The 17,559-nt window shown below is 41.9% G+C and overlaps 2 long non-coding RNA genes across 3 annotated transcripts; both read right to left on the bottom strand.

Moving 5' to 3' along the window:
* Positions 1-692: 692 nt before the first annotated feature.
* On the bottom strand, positions 693-4,601 carry LOC123116884 (uncharacterized). Its single transcript, XR_006457225.1, has 6 exons — positions 4,332-4,601; positions 3,874-3,964; positions 1,974-2,040; positions 1,482-1,607; positions 1,222-1,400; positions 693-1,135 (listed from the first exon to the last, which is right to left on the bottom strand). It is a non-coding gene; the product is annotated as an uncharacterized lncRNA (long non-coding RNA).
* A 26-nt stretch (positions 4,602-4,627) lies between these two features.
* Positions 4,628-9,624, bottom strand: LOC123116883 (uncharacterized). Of its 2 annotated transcripts, none has more exons than XR_006457223.1 (6): positions 9,054-9,624; positions 8,693-8,762; positions 7,834-8,044; positions 7,291-7,377; positions 6,934-7,027; positions 4,628-4,938 (listed from the first exon to the last, which is right to left on the bottom strand). It is a non-coding gene; the product is annotated as an uncharacterized lncRNA (long non-coding RNA). The 2 variants fall into 2 exon arrangements; XR_006457224.1 differs by having other exon boundaries at positions 6,934-7,024.
* Between the last annotated feature and the right edge of the window lie 7,935 nt (positions 9,625-17,559).

Genomic DNA, 17,559 nt, shown 5'->3' with positions numbered 1-17,559 from the left:
AGAGATATCTAGAGAGGCGCTTCGGAGAACGGAGATGCACGGCTTCTGCTCCACACCTCCCCTACGAATTCGCCGTCCTGGTTGACGGCGTGCTGGGCTACCTCCACCGCGGCAGCACCGACTCCCTGGCGGGCGGCGCCGACCTAGGCGGGCTCCTCTAGAAAAGAGACCAATAATTTGGTGTGGTGGATGTGTGGCGACCGCCTCCAACGGTCTTCAGCTCTGGCATGACTGCCAGTCCGAGGCTCTTCGGCTTCGCCATGACCACGGGTTCGCCCCCCACTACTCTCCGAGATTGAATTGTCCCGTTCCAGGTTGGTTCCTATGGCTTTGGCCGCCGGTCCTTCTTCTTTGATGGCAGGACCGCTGATGCACCTCACCTATTCTTTTCATCCTCCCCTACTGACTACTGTCTCCGTTCCTGAAAGTGTAGGTAGAGGAGAACATGGTGTTCCTTTTCCCCCAACTAGATGACCCGTTGCGCCCATGGCGCAAAGGACGAATGTAAGCCAATTGGTGTAAGAGTGTGCATTAACATATTGTTTTTCAAAAAGAATAGATCATATACTATATGCAGTAAGTACATAAGATTGGAAATGATACACTAAGTCATGCAGGAAAGGACCCTTGTGATCTTTTTAGATTGGATAAATAATCATGTAGAGGCCTTTGGATATGAACTTGAAGGAGCATATATTTCCTTTATCATGGTTGTTTCAAAAGCATGCGATAGAGCAGCCTAAGTAGCGGATAATCGATAGCTAAATGCACAGCAGTGTCTTAGGGGATTACATAAGATCAAAAAGGAGGATAAACATAGATGTCTTTGTAGGCATTTATACTAATACTATGTTATATAGAAAGGGGCTCCTGCAACTTGCTTATATTGAGTAGACAATCAGGTGCAATCCCTTGGAAGTGCATTTGAAGCCGAAAGCATATGCTTGCCCTTCGTTCATGTGGGTCCAACGGAAGAAGTCGCTCCAGCCTTTAGTGATGGTGGCCCTTTTGTCAACTCCCTTTATAAAGCGGGCCGTGACAGTGGTTCTTCCATCTCCAGTTGTGATTGGAAGTTCACCGTGGTCAGCATCCATGTGTGGGAAAAGGGAACCATAGAAAAGTGGACATTAAAATACTGAAAACAGTAGTAAAGGTTAGTCACTATATCAGTTTATACCATGCTATTATATGAAACAGAACAGAATAATTGCGAAGGATTACCATTCTTTTGCCTTGTGTTGCAAATGTTTCTGTCATGTGTCACACATAGTAGTTATTAGGCGTGGTGGTGCTGTGGATGATCTTTTGCAGTGCACGAACATTATGGTTGTAGAGCCTAACTATGTTGCCCCACACAACGTGGCGACTAAACTCATCTAAGTAGTGCTTGCAAGGCTCACCTATGTTAAATTGCACAAAATTATACTTTTCAGTAGTTGTTGCGAGAGCTGATGGAATGAGAAGAGTAATGTAGTTCTTACCATGGAGAATGAACTTTCTAGGCTTTAGATGGATTTTCTTGCCTTAGAACTTTTTGACTGAGCTTGCTTTGCGTGGGCGATGAATATACTCATATCGCTTATTGTGCTTCCGACATAGTGGTTCGTCTGTGTTGAATAGGTAAGGAGAACGTTGTAAAAGGTTGCAACAACAGATAGAGGATAACATAAACAAACAGAGGGGCTAATTAGCTTGTGTGTATTAGTGAAAGGCAGAAAATGGTATCCATCGTATATGGTAAGCTGGAAGTAGTAAGCAGTGCTTGCACATGTAACAACAAATAAATTACAGCATTAATGAATAGCAAACACAAGATCTATTGGACCCTGAAAGAAGTTTGTTTTATTACATACTTGATCAACTTGCATGTGTAAGTGTGATACAAAAAACTTTTCAAACAACATGCATCAGCGAAGAAGAAGAAACATTCTTTGCAATTTATAAACAATTATAAATACATTTTTCAGAATTACCATGGGTAATTTGGCCACCGCTGGTATCATTGGTTGTGTCTACCTCCTCTTGTTTAACAGCAGCCATCTGGAAAGAAGTAATAGAATAATTAAGCTGATATATTAGACCGTGGTATTAGTTGTGATGATTAACAGTGATGCACACAGACTTAACGTGCCATTAGTAGTAAAAGGCGGTCATTATATTTAATAAATAATCCTAGCCCTCAAAAATCTGATTTCTTTATGTGGGAGGGGAAACATATCGCTCAATGCCAGTGGGTGAAATCGACGGCATCGCATCGAACCCAGTAGAGGACAGATCTCTCTCGCCTCATTTTCAAGGTGAGGGCAGATCTCTCTCGCCTCATTTTCAAGGTCTGGTGGATGAAGATCTCATGTCTCTTGGCCATGTGAGTGCCCTTCATTGACTTGAAGATTGGCCAGTTCTCAAAGACGATCTTGAGCGAAACAATAAACTGTATGTGAATAATCAGGATGGGGAAGTGCTTGTGAGCATCATATTATGAACCAGAGACATGGCAAAAATTATGGTGATTTCATATGTTAATAAACCGGAAAAAGTAGCAAGATGAGTCTGAAAAGCAAATCTCTTGACAGTGCTCTCTGGCAAGCGTTGCAGAGATCGAGAAAACCCAGTCACAGTCTCTATAACAACATCTCCTATAGGCTGGGCGTAACATATAGATTTTTGGAGCTACAGTGTCTTCCAGCATAGCATCTAAAAATAGTGCTTGATGGAAGATGTACAGGATCTATTTGGAAATTTTGAGATGATATTGTAAGTGTTAGATGATAAATTGATTTGCCTCTTTATCGATTCTGTAAGAGAAATCTTGGCTAGTCTGTACGAATCTAATGCAGTTGTTGGATCCTACCTCGTAAATCTGGCGGTTGGAACGCGTATGCAGAAGGGAAGAGGTGGCTTGTTCGTTGGTGAGTCCTTGAGCCAGGCGTGCCGCGAGCGAATACGTCGGTAGCACGCCGTGACGACGGACAGCGGCGCTACTTCGGAGCGGCTTCTTGGCCATGGCTCCAGCAGCCGGTCGATGCCAGGTCGGTCGCTGTTGACGCGGAAGGGGGAGGTGGTCTGGCGGTGGATCTGGATAAGGAATCTGGAGCGGCTGAGTTTAATGGGAGCTGCGGTCTCCTTCTAAAAAGGGCCAGGCGAAGATTTCTATGGGCTGGTGATGGGCCGTGAAATTTATCGAAAGCCAATGTATTAAGCAGGCTGGTCTATTTTACAGAAACTTGTTTAGTTGATGGAGATCGTTTTTTTTGCGGCTACAAAAGCCAGAACCACATTATTATTATTATTATTGCGGGGTAGAACCACATTATAATGTTTGTTAATGAAAAAAAATTCTGCACAGGCGTTGCACAGAGATTTAGTAGTACACATTTTTTCTGTTGGCATAAAAAAAATGTATAGCATAGTCAAGGAGCTATATGATTGGTTGTCTATGGTAGACAGAAGGGCAACAAAATGTTTTGCGAAGGAAAATAAGAATGTGATTTTTATGAAGGCTAATCTCGATGGAGAAAACAGGGGCATCTGAAATTGTTTTTTCCTTTTTTACCAATAGGGCTGCATATTTTGTAAGCATCTATAAATTCCAATGGATTACTTTTGGCTTGTTGCACGACATAGGGAGTATATCGAACAGGTGTGTATGATTGATATTAGAGTCATGGTGGCTTGTGTTACAATAAGCAAGAAGGGAAAAAGAATGAATTAGAAATAACAAGCCTCGGTAAAAGTTGTTGTTTTGTAGATCAGAAACAAAGGCGCCATAAAATGATTTAAGTGTTGCCAAATGGGTCCTCTTCATGTAATAAGCATGTAATATTGCAGAACTATAATATAGTCTTCTTAAACTAAATTGTGACAAATTCTTACTCTGGCACACTTGAGGTAGTCACCACGAGCATAAATTCTTTCACCATCAAACAGTCTCTTATTATCCATTGGTTTTACGACTCTTGTCAAACTGCATTCGCACGACATCTATGTGAGGTTCACACATTCAAAAATATGGTCAACTTGTAATTCTATGGTCTACAATACTGCAAAATCAGATAAATGTTTTGGAATGGCTAAAGAGTAAAGATAACACACACAAAATAGTGACTTTGGGCCAACAAAGCAGAAGCACATGATTACTGATTTGGTGTCGGCTTACTTCTTAAAGCACAAAATAGCACGGCTACACAACCTTGCTTTGAGGAAAGTGAGCATAACAGCTACCCATTAAACGCGGTTATGAAGGAAAAAGGACAACCTAACCATAATTGCATAACGAATTATTTTGCAGCACAAACAACATCATGTTGGCCAACCTCAAAGAAAGGACTCACCTTTAGTGAAGAAGGAAGCCGAACACACCCACGTTATAACAGCAACAAGAGAATTTCCAAGAATTTCCAAGAATTCATAGAAACTCCATTATGTGGGACAAACTCACATTGGCGAGCTTGGTGAGCAATTACACAGGGACACGATTAAGCAAGCAAACTCAAGACCTGGTTCTAACAATTGCCAACCGTGAAATAATACAATTAGTGAGTGCGAAATATTACATGCTAAGCAAGCAAACTCAAGAAACTGATTCTAACCAGTTAACTGTAGACTAGTCTAGAATTCATGTGACATGTTGTGTTCTCTGAATAACTATAAAAATAGAGGAAAACAATAGAAGATGGTAAGAAATAATTTTATGTTGCAGAAATAGGAATACTTAATGAAGCATTGGGGCATAAGAATACATAAATGAGTCAATAGTTAACTCATTAGCAAGATCTGCACTTCAATCCAAAAGTAAGAGTTGTCTATTGCTGATCACTTGCTACACTGATGAAACATTCATCAGAATATTATCACTCACTAACCAGCAAACTGGCACACAAAAACACACATCATGCATGAGGTAATGGCTCTATGGGCATCGACATCACCGATCCATACCTGCGCACGAATTGATGAACAAAGGTGAGGGCACACATGGCTAGCAAAGGTAAGATAATCAATATAACCATAGAGACATGAAATCACATGGATTCAGGTATACAATGGTACCTACGGGTATAGGAAATCAAACAGATTTTGATAGCATAAGTAAATCACAAGAATTAACTTTGTGGATTGTAAGCATGGAATGAAATAACTGTACATCTATTTTAGTAAGCACTCGATAAGGAATCAAGGTTAGGAAATTATCTACTCTAATCTGATTGCGCAAATATAATTTCCGTCAGCACACACCAGAAGACTTGCGTATGGCAAGTGAATTTCGGCAAGACAGGTAATCATAAGCATAGTTAAAACCAGAACGAAAAGAGTGGATCTGAAACAGAGAAGGTTGCCCCGGGGAGCAAGGCAGAATGTGTAGGAGATCGTGGTCTGCTTCCTTGAAGAAGAAAGCAGATCAAAGACCTAAGAACAAAAAGAATGGTCAACCAAACTAGAAAGAGAATGAGAGAGAGATCTGCTGCAACCACTATTTGGGTGTTGCTTAATCATTTTATCTTCTCCGTGTTGTTGTCTTTTGAATCAGAAACTGTTTGAATGTACAAGGATCCAAATAAAAATGCAACTAATACCCAAAGAGGCATTTTGGGAAATTCATTAATTCCATTGGAACTAAATACTCGAGTAAGGTCTCAAGTTTGAATTTCACTGGAAATTCAAATAATATCAACCCAAAATAATCAATGCATCCTTTCTTATTTGTTTTCTTTTGAATCAGAGACTGTCGGAAGATTTCTGAGTAATGTAGAGGCCCAGCCACTTGTTGATGATCCTGTAAGATGTGTGGGAATCCCACAAGAATCAAATGCCTCAGGGATCTCCACGACTGGACAGTGGGAAACGGGTATATACATTTGTATTTCTCCAGCAATGCCACAACAAAGAGCAATTGTTGTTCTTGGACTAATATGCAAATAAGATCTACATCAAATGCAATGGCCCAAGTCTACTCACGATTAATGTGAAAAGGACAAATAATAAGAATAATGAAAGGACAAGATAATCTCCTTAAAACATATGGATACAATAAAGCAAGGATCCTATATCATACTACATATATTTGATGGATTGCGTCCTTTTCAACACCTTTTCATGTAATACAACATGATACATTACAATGTAATTTATTTTATACGTTCATAAGAAAGTGATTAAAAAGTAGTTCATTAGCACAAAACAGAACTAAAAATATTGTTCAGTCTCTCAAAAACTAATCAAATACTTTCCACCTAGGCCCTACCAAAAATTTCACCCTTTGTCAAACGGTTGTCACTCTAAAATTTGAAAAGAAGCTAAAGCACATAACATAAAAGGTTGGTCATCTATTGCAATGCCACAATAGAAATCAAACTCGACTTTCTATTTTCTGCCACAAACCGGGTAAGAAATTCACCAAGCACGCACAAAACAAAAAGGGCGAACTTAAATAAAGTCTCGTTGTATATACATATTAGCCACATGATACAAGTTCACTGGTAGATCAAGAAAACATCAACAACACACCCTACTGCGAGGAAAAGCTCCCACAGATTGCTGACTATTAGATAACAATTTATTTACAACATGTTAACATGTAAAGTGAATATAATTATAGATCTTGATCTTATAGAACCAAAACCAACAAAGAACATTTCATAGTTATCAGATCAAATTGTTCCTCGGTGAGTATAGACTCACTTCCACTGACATAGAATGTCAATTTATATTGTGGAGTCCACTCATCATAAGTTTACCTTGTCTGGATGTGCAAACATTGATTTTTGTTTTAGAGTCCAGTGGATAACAATGCAGGGATATAGAACAAGATTTATTCTCAGAATACAACAAATGGAAGCGACATGGTTAGAACCTAGAACTCCATTCTTCGAAATCTGCAAATGAAAATTCAGTTGGAAACTGAAGTAGTTCAATGAAAACTATGGACGCCCTTACCCTCCGATTAATTATGTAATGCAGCCTCCATTGGGTACACTCAATTATTATAATAACCGTTACCCTCCCATAGATCTTGATCAGGCACTCGCTGCTTCAGAAAACAAGAGCATATTTAGTAAGGCATATGAAATCACTGCTATAGAATCGGCAAATGACAGTTTAGTTGGAAACTACGGTACCATGATCAAAATTATGGATGCCCTTACCCTACTGCGACTAAGACACACTCAGTTGTCAAAATCAGTCACCCTCCAGCATATCATGATTAGGTACAAAAGCATATTTTCTCAAGAAACGACATATCGACATAATTATAAGACAGAGGAATCAATAGAGTAGCAGTAAGGTGCCAACCTCGCCAAATTTAGTCACTGTATTAGCTTGAATATGAATTCCAACTGGCTCCATATCATTGACCTTGCAGGAAGCAACATAAATGCACTGAACAGTTGCAAATTCAGAGTTAAGAGTGTTTTCATGACGGAAAATATGGTTGTGACTGAAGATGGTAAAAAATGGTAAACTAATCTATCTTCGCCTTCCAGTTTGTAGGAACTAAGATCATACACAAACCTGTATACAGTACCAATGTAACTTGTCAAGGGGTAAAAATCAAACTGCTATTCTCCAGAGTTGAACTGAACTAAATACAAAATAAGGCATTGCAACGAACTTGTGGTGGAAAACCTACACATTAATTCATCTTGGCAAAAGAAAGTAGTCGAGGGAAAAATAATAGAATTATGACTAATACGTCACAATGCTTGATTGGAGTTTAACCCGAAAAAGAAAACAAGCTAGGAAGATCATAGATGCACCATAAGAATTCCAAACAAGCACTGCAAATAACCATGGGTGTTCAAGAGAGAGAGAGGGGAATAGAGACATAGGGTTCACCTTGTTCTTCTTTACCTAAATATTCCTCAATATTCTTTCTTTGCTCCTTTTCGTCGGATTTGCAAACAACTGGGAAAACACAACAGTTGTTCGATCGAACTGTGTCTTCCTGAGCAGACCTCGACTGCGCGAACTAACAACAATGTTGTACTACGTTCACACGGTCCACTTCTCTCCTTTGTAGTCCATGCCATAAAAACCGATCCTTCCACTGTAGATGCCAGAGTAATTAAATTATAATTTTTCATTTCTATTCCATGACAAAAGTGTAACAGAACAGCTATGTTTGGTAAGCAGTATCATATACTTCGTCTAAAAAAGGGTATAACATATACAAGCGTATATATCGAATGAATATGAGTGTGTAAGATATTATACAGCGTCACAAAGAGTGTCGATAGCATTGTCAATTTTGCCGAGGTCCATGATCAGCTCATCAAGAACATTTAGTATGCTATTTTCTGTACAATCCATTGCTACTCTGCATGCACACGCACATGTGGTTTTAGATAATGGAGTGACATTGTTCTTCCATGCAAGTTATGTTGATCACAGAACCAAATTTTAGGACAAGAATAGAAGCTAGCTAGTCAGTACTTTCAGTAGTATCATTTATTTATTTATTTTCCTTGTTGAGGAAAACCTGTTTTTCTTTCTTTAGAAAACAATCTACAAGACAGGGAACAAAGAAATCTTCTGAACCAAACCTGGCTAGACTGTGGTGGTGCTCGCGTGTGTGGTAATTTAGAAATGAGAACAAGCTAGGAAGATCATAGATGCACCATAAGAAGAAACAAGCATTGCAAACAACCATGGCTGTACATGAGAGAGAGGGGGAAGAGAGAGAGAGAGAGTTCACTTTGTTCTTCTTCACCAAAACTCTTCCTCAATATTCTTCCTTTTCTCTTCTTTGTCGGATTTGCACACAACTGGGAGAAACCCATAAATTGATATATATATATCAGATTATTGGTAAAAGGGGAAGATGTACTATTAAAAAGAGAGTTAATTCCCCTTAAACAAAAATGCCATCCTAGGATAATAAAGATAAAAACCAACTAACATGTCTAGCAATCTAGAAACAGGGAGTCCGGGGAATAGTTGATATGTGAGCATGAGTTGGTCAAGGAGTGGTAAAAATCAAAATAAATAAGGGCACGTACAGACTAATTTCTTCTTGTATCTATCTTTCCCTTAAACAAATGCGGTTCAGAGATGACCTTGGCTCGTTGGAGCTCCGGAGCAGCCGTGAACTCACAGCCATCGGCAGCAGATGAGGAGGAGGAGGTCGCCAAAGGAGAGGGGGCAGCAGATCCACAGAACACCACCCTCGTTGGACGTGCCCGCCCCATGCTGCAAGCCACCACCCACCCTCGTCTCCCTTCTCCTCGATCTCCCATTCCCTTATGTGATCCGCCATCGTCGATCTATCCTCCCCTGCCCAAGAATTTGGGCGCGGGCCTAGGATGGGGCTCCCCGAGGTCCAGTGTCCCATGGCCGGCGGCGCCGCCTCACCAGGCACGGCCTGTGCCTGCACGCTGTCTCCAGACTCCTCCCTCTTCCCAGCAGCTCGAGCCAACAGTGACGGGCCGGTCGGGTTCACCCGCAAAGCGCGTGGCCACGATGGCCTGCACGCGAGCGATGGAAGGCGGGGAGGAGGAAGAGGTGGGCCGGTGGAGGAGTAGCAGCAGGGCGGCGGCGGGGCTCCTAGGGCGCAGAAGAAGGAGGAGGAGGAGGTGGGAGGGAGCGGCGGCGGGTGAGGGAGGAAGGAGCGAGGGGCGTGGGGACGTGGATTGGGGCTAGGGTTCGATGTCATTTTCGTCCCTCGCATGGTGCGGTGTATTTTTCACTCGCGTGGTGCGCTAAGCCCGACCGCGCGGGCGCGGTGCGATGGTCTTTTGCCTCTCGTGGTACCGTGCTTTCGAGGCATCGGTTGTGCCTAGCACTTCTTGAGGATTTATATGCCTCGCGCGGTGCGGTGTATTTTTCGCTCGCGTGGTGCGCTACGCCCGACCGCGCGGGCGCGGTGCGATGGTCTTTTGCCTCTCGTGGTACCGTGCTTTCGAGGCATCGGTTGTGCCTAGCACTTCTTGAGGATTTATATGTTAGATTGGCAGTGGAGTATGTATGAGCCCTTTATGGTTGTTGTTTATTTGTATGCAGATGCAGGCTCGCCCTCAAGAAGACCCATCTATGGACTGACATTCTCAAGCATCCACATCGGCCTTACCAAATCGGCTTCAGAGATTGTGCAATGATCTTTGCGGTGGTCCAATTTTGGTTGATTCGTGAATATGGGTAACACTAACTACTTTGCTTTTTTTGCGAAAACTAACTATCTCTATACAATTACTGAACTTTTCCATACTTTTTACAGTTATATCAAAGCCACAAGAACTCACAACGTTCTTTTCCAACAGTTAAGATAGGGCTTCTGTAACTTATTTTGATCCAAATCACTGGCAGTATTTTGGACTTAGTTCTGTAGCCTTTTGTTGTTATTATTATCTGATCCAAGATTATTTCCTTCCATTTACTATCATCTTTTCTCTAATCTTTTATTAGATCATTGACAACTTCATCTCCCTCCTGCAGTTAGTGACAACTTTGTCTCCCTCCAGAGGCGACCAAGCTGATCTGCAGTTAGTGACAACTTCTTTTTATTTTAATGCACAGACAACCGGTACTCCCCATACATGTGGATATCCAATCACAACACACTCAATCCAAGAAATGCAGCCTTCAAGTACCTGGTATGTTACACATCCCTCAGTGCCAAACTTGGGATTTTCATTTTGTTTCTGAATTGATGTCTAACCTTTGCAAATACTGAGAGGAAGAGGAGCAATGTGATCCAGTATTGGAAGTAGCATCACTATTTTTCATGTATTGCACTCATAGGCAAGATCTCCTTTTCTTAGTTTATTTAACTATATGTTCATATGTGATTTAGATTTACACTATGTTTTTCGCCAAAATTCAGTTATAGGTCAAGGCATCACATATTAATGATCGTGCTTCCTATTGGTGTTGTATTCACATGACGAAACAAGTACTATTTTCATGTTCGTAATAATATACCCCTTCCTCTTATTTGATGAAAACAGCAAGAGCACTGCCAGTACATAAAAGGAGAAGAAAGACATAAGATTACAACTATAAACAAGTTCTATACCTTGCATGAATCCTAATTATGGATTACTCACTCGACATGGACTCTCTTATTTATTCCCACTGGTGTATACCATACAATTCCATGTTATTATGTATCGAATATATTTCTTTGCATTAATGCTATCGATTTCCCGGTCCAGTCATGTTTTCTTTGGGGCAGCTTATACTTTTTTATTGCGCAACATTCCTTCTCCCAACCGAATCTGCACTCCAACAGCCAATTTCCCTTTCTATCTTCTCTCTCTCACATTGATTTTTTTTTTTGCATTTTTAACACAAATTATGTTAGTTGGTGAGAGGTAGTACAATATCTATCCCATGCTTATATCAATGGGATTGAATCTCATGTATAATAGCCTTTGTTTCTTCACGTCTTTCAGTGGATGTCCATTCTTCTGCTACTGCACTTTTGTACATCCTTTGTTTGTTGTAATTTTATTTGTGGTACTGAAGGTCACTATCACTTATTTTGTTGAGATATATTGCCCTGGTCAACTGTTGAACTATTTCTTTCCCTTTGTGATGATAACATTTTTAGTATGAAAAATCAGATTATTGATGAATTGATCAGGTCTACTCCGTTCGACATCTTAACATGATGAAATAAGTACCTCAGCAAAAAAGAAAAGCATGGTATAAAAATACCATCTGAAGGCAAAAATAGTCTCTTCAAGATTTCAAGTGCCTTATATGGAATGCCTCTTCCTACTACTATATATGTATTACAAATTCACTGTTGACTCTAATTTTGTGTGCCATACAGTACTGTTATATATAACAGCTCACAAATTATGCTATTTATATCACCTTAATATGTGTTGCCATGTGATTTGTGTTGTTCAGATTAAACATTTTTAACCGTAACATTGTGGTTCACAAATTCTTTTTATTTCACTAGAAAAACATTTTTTAAATGTTTGCAAAGCTTATCTATCTCTATATTATTCATGAGTGTTGTATTCAACACAAGGCTGTTTGTATGTTGCAATCTTATGGACTTTCAACCATAATCAAATAGTTTTACAACCGATGATTCATGTATGGATCTTAGTAATGAGCATATCTTACCGCAGCAATGCGCGGGGTATTATCTAGTTTCTCTATTCTCTATGCATGGTTACTCAGATGGTGCCATTGCTTTATACTAGATAGAGATTTTGGCATCAAGCTGCTCCTGTTTTGCCATGCCATGGACAAACGGAGAGTTGGCCTCGGGTCTCATGAATCAACCACGACTCTGACTCTTCAATGCCAACTTGGATGCTTATATTTCGACCCAAAACCTTGTATATATATCTTCACAGTTTAAGTCATAGATAAGAAGACATGCGATGAGCTTGAGAAGCATTCTGCACGTTCTGAAGATTAATTGTTGGCAGCCACCATTACTTGCTTTTCCTCTGACCATTCTTCACAATTCTTAGCTGGCTATGCCATCTCCATAAATCCCTTTGTGCATGCAAAAGATCAAATAGTGGTTGCGTGCCAAAACCACAACTACTTTTTTTAGGTAGGGTCCATAGGAATTGATAACCAATTCGACAGAAAAAAGAAAGAGCAGTGAGAAACCTCACATATATTGAGGTCCATCGCCACCAACAACTCTTATGAAGTGTGCTCCAAAGTCTTGCCTCCTTCCCTGCTTTCAATATTGTTCCTTAAGTGTACAGCACAGGGGCATGGTGCACCAAACGTGATGCTAGCTTGCATCGCAGAGGTGGAGAATGTCACCTAACAATCTGGGCTTGGGAAGCATTAGAAAGACATGTGTATGACGGTTTCGGCTATATTACAATACACTACTAGGGAAAGCCTTATACACAACATCTTAGTAGTAGCGCTGTACAAAATCATGTGCTACTGTTACTTAGTAGCAGCGCATATAAACAAACCGCGCTACTGCTATAACTTTAGCAGTAGCGCGTACTAGCAAAAAGCGCTGCTGCTATGTCTGAACTGGGCGCACATGGCTAGCCCAACTTAGCAGTAGCGCGTATGCTAGCCCAGTGCTACTGCTATTCACCTTAGTTGTAGCGCTTTTACCAGACCCGCTACTACTAACCCTACCTTATCCCCCCCCTCCCGCGGCCGACCCTCTCTCACTCACTCTCCCTCTCAGTCACTCTTGCCCGCGCCGATACCCATCGTCCGTCGCCGCCGTCGCCATCGTCCGTCCGCCACCGAGGTACTCCCTCCTTCCCTCCCTCCTCCTCCTACCGCGCCCTCCTCCCTCCTCCTCCAACCGCACCCTCCTCCCTCCCGCCTCCGGCCGCCCCCTCCTCCCTCCTCCGCCGGCAGCCCTCCTCCCACCACCCCTCCTTCCTCCTCATCCGACCGGCCCCTCCCTGCTCCTCCTCCGGCCGCCCCCACTAGTAGAAAACAGGGCTTTCGTTTGGGCCGGATAAGCCCATTAGTCCCGGTTCAGTCACGAACCGGGACCAACGGGCCCATTGGTTTCGGTTCGTGAGGCCAGGGGGCCTGCCGGGCCTCATGGGGGCATTGGTCCCGGTTCGTCTGGCCCCTTTGGTCCCGATTGGTGGGACGAATCGGGACCAATGGGCCTCGCTCCTAGCCCACCACCATTGATCCCGGTTGGTGGCTTGAACCGGGACCAATGGGTGTCCTTTAGTCCCGGTTCCTGCCACGAACCGGGACCAATGAGTTGCCTATATATACCCCCTCGCGTAAGAGCAGAGCACACTGCTCTGTTTTTTCTGGCCGACGAGGGGAGAGGGCTTTGTGGTGTTCTAGCTCACCTCCTATGCACACGAGGTGTTCGATGGAATGCCCGAGCCACACTACTTAAGATTTCTCCTCTCCAAGCTCGACCTCCAAGGTCCATTTTCCTCAATATTTGTCTAGGTTTACTGCTCCGTCACGTACCGTCCCCGTCTTCACCGCCGTCGATCGCCCGTGCCGATCTCGTCGCCGGCACCACTGTGGTGAGCCTCTTGTTCTTATTTTCTTTCTGAAAGGAAAAAATTCTTACTTGTATGTTTACATAGATACTTGTATAATTTTCTTACTTTTATTATTGCTTCTTATTATATAGTGCGATGGTTTTGGTATCCGCCCCCGTCGGCCCTCGTCCTGTCTATAATTTGGATGTGGTATGTATTATCTTTATAACTATTTGGTTCATTTGTTTTTATGACAATTATGCCGACCAACATGACATAGATTTTATTTATCTAGGAGGTATGTGAACTGGAAATTCCATCCGACCCTATTGTCGAAAGGTTAAATTTAGTTGAAGAAGAAAACAATTTCTTGAAGGAAAAAACAAAAAAAAGAGGAGAAGATGATATTGGAGTTGCATGTTGCGGATGTCGTCGATGATCACAAGATCAAGATGGATGCAATGCGCTTGAAGATTAGAAAATATGCCATTCATACCGAGGCATGGTATCATTATGCCGTTGGATCAATTGTTACCTTGGTTGCGATTATGATCATATTTGTTTTTGCATTAAAATGTTTTACATATTTTTAATGTATGGTTTAATTAAATAGATGCTCTGGAGAGCTATGAGTTGTTAGATGAGAACTATGTATATACTTTGGTTTTAATATGATGATGAACTTCTATTAATTTGGTCACTTAATTATCTATTCATGATGTTCTGTAATTGTTTTTGACACACTTAATTATATATAATGCACGCAGATGAACCGGCAATGGATGTACGGTGACAGACACACCTCTGAGTACATTAAGTGCGTGCATAATTTTCTCGAAGTGTCTGAGGCAAAAAAGAAGAATAGTTTTATGTGTTGTCCATGCCCTATATGTGGGAATATGAAGTCTTACTCTGACTCGAAAATCATTCACACCCACCTGCTTTATAATGGTTTCATGCCACACTATAATGTTTGGACCAAGCACGGAGAAATAGGGGTTATGATGGAAGACAACGAAGAAGAAGAGGACAAGGACAACTATGTGCCCCCTAAGTACGGTGATGCTGCAACGGGGGAAGCTGCTGAAGATCAAGAGGAACCAGACAATGTGCCCGATGATGATCTCCGCCGGGTCATTATTGACGCAAGGAGACAGTGCGAAAGTCAAAAGGAGAATCTCAAGTTCGATCACATGTTAGAGGATCACAAAAAAGGTTTGTACCCCAATTGCGAAGATGGCAACACAAAGCTCGGTACCGTACTAGAATTCCTGCAGCGGAAGGCAGGGAATGGTGTGCCTGACAAAGGATTTGAGAAGCTACTGAAAATATTGAAGAAGAAGCTTCCAAAGGATAACGAATTGCCCGACAGTACGTATGCAGCAAAGAAGGTTGTATGCCCTCTAGGATTGGAGGTGCAGAAGATACATGCATGCCCTAATGACTGCATCCTATACTGTGGTGCGTACGAGGATTTGAACGCATGCCCGGTATGCGGTGCATTGTGGTATAAGATCAGACGAGATGACCCTGGTGATGTTGACGGCGAGCGCCCCCGGAAGAGGGTTCCTGCCAAGGTGATGTGGTATGCTCCTATAATACCATAGTTGAAACGCCTGTTCAGAAACAAAGAGCATGCCAAGTTTATGCGATCGCACAATGAGGACCGTAAGAAAGACGAGAAGTTGAGAGCACCTGCTGACGGGTCCCAGTGGAGAAAAATCGAGAGAAATACCCGGCTGAGTTTGCAGGCGACCCAAGGAACGTATGGTTTGGTTTAAGCGCGGATGGCATTAATCCTTTCGGGGAGCAGAGCAACAATCACATGACCTGGCCCATGACTCTATGTATGTATAACCTTCCTCCTTGGATGTGCATGAAGCGGAAATTCATTATGATGCCAGTTCTCATTAAAGGCCCTAAGCAACCCGACAACGACATTGATGTGTACCTAAGGCCATTAGTTGAAAAACTTTTACAGCTATGGCATGGAAACGATGTACGTGTGTGGGATGAGCACAAACAGGAGGAATTTAACCTGCACGCGTTGCTGTTTGTAACCATCAATAATTGGCCCGCTCTCAGTAACCTTTCAGTACAGACAAACAAGGGATACCACACATGCATGCACTGTTTAGCTGACACCGAAAGTATATACCTGGACAAATGCAGGAAGAATGTGTACCTGGGCCATCGTCAATTTCTTCCGACCAACCATCAATCTCGAAAGAAAGGCAAGCATTTCAAAGGCGAGGCAGATCACCGGAAGAAGCCCGCATGTGTACTGGTTATCGCATATTTGCTATGGTCAATGATTTACACGTAATCTTTGGGAAGGGTCCCGGCGGACTATTTGTTCTGAATGACGCTGAGGGACGCGCACCCATGTGGAAGAATAAATCTATATTTTGGAACCTACCCTACTGGAAAGACCTACCCTACTAGAAAGACCCCGTATGCCGATGAACACAAGAACAGTCTGCACTCCAAACAGCCAGAGCAGTGTGACGACTGGATTACATGTGAACACATCAGGACTTTCGGCAGTTGGTTGGAAACACGTCCCAGAGGTGACAACACTGTTTATGATGAGCTGTACTCGTTGTCCAGGGGACCATCTTCGACTATATTGACTTACAAAGGATACGAGATAAATGGTAATACATTTTACATGATCGCCCAAGATCAAAAGAGCACCAACCAAAACAGCGGTGTCCTCTTTGATGCAGTAACGAAGAGAGGAAAGGACACATATTATGGTTACGTATTGGACATATGGGAACTTGGCTACGGACATGATTTGAAGGTCCCTTTGTTAAAGTGCAAATGGTTCAATCTGTCAGGAGGCGGGGTACAGGTAGACCCATTGTACGGAATGACAACAGTGGATATGAACAATCTTTGGTACACAGACGAACCGTTCGTCCTAGCCAATGATGTGGCGCAGGTTTTGTATGTGAAGGACGTGTCTACCAAACCGAGAAAAAGAAAAGATAAGGAAGCGAACACATCATACGATGAGCCAAAGCGCCACATAGTTCTTTCAGGAAAAAGAGACATCACGGGAGTGGAGGGCAAGACCGACATATCTGAAGATTATGAAAATTTTCATGAAATTCCTCCCTTCAAAGTCAAGGCTGACCCAAGCACCCTGTTAACGATGAAGATTATCCATGGTTACGGCGCAATAAGTAAAGGACAGAAGCGAAGAAGAAGTGAATACTTTCTCTCCACGACTATTATGACGATGCCTTTGATCTAGAATATCACTGCAGTTACATGTGAAGAAATGAAATGTCTGTTGTAACAGACGAGTTTTTGTCCGAAACCCTGATACCTCGAAACAAATAGTCTGTTTTATGCACGAAGTGCATCCAGTTTTTGTTGTAACCCTCTCAACTTTTTAGCACATGCTATGTGGGTGAAATGATGATGTCATGCCAACTTTCAACCTTTTCAGAGTTCATTTGAAATGCTTTTCAATTTCAGGGTCATTTAGCTCAAAGCATGAACTAATATAAAAAAGAATGAACTGAAAAACTTTTACGGAACTCTAATAGCAAAAATAGTAAACTAAAAGAATGAACTAGAAAACTTTAACGAAACTCTAATAGAAAAAGAATGAACTAAAAACTTTAATGAAACTCTAATA

This window comes from Triticum aestivum, chromosome 5B (assembly GCF_018294505.1).
Source record: "Triticum aestivum cultivar Chinese Spring chromosome 5B, IWGSC CS RefSeq v2.1, whole genome shotgun sequence".
NCBI lineage: Eukaryota > Viridiplantae > Streptophyta > Magnoliopsida > Poales > Poaceae > Triticum > Triticum aestivum.
Note: the sequence above shows the minus strand (reverse complement) of the source record. Positions and strands in the feature narration are given on the sequence as shown.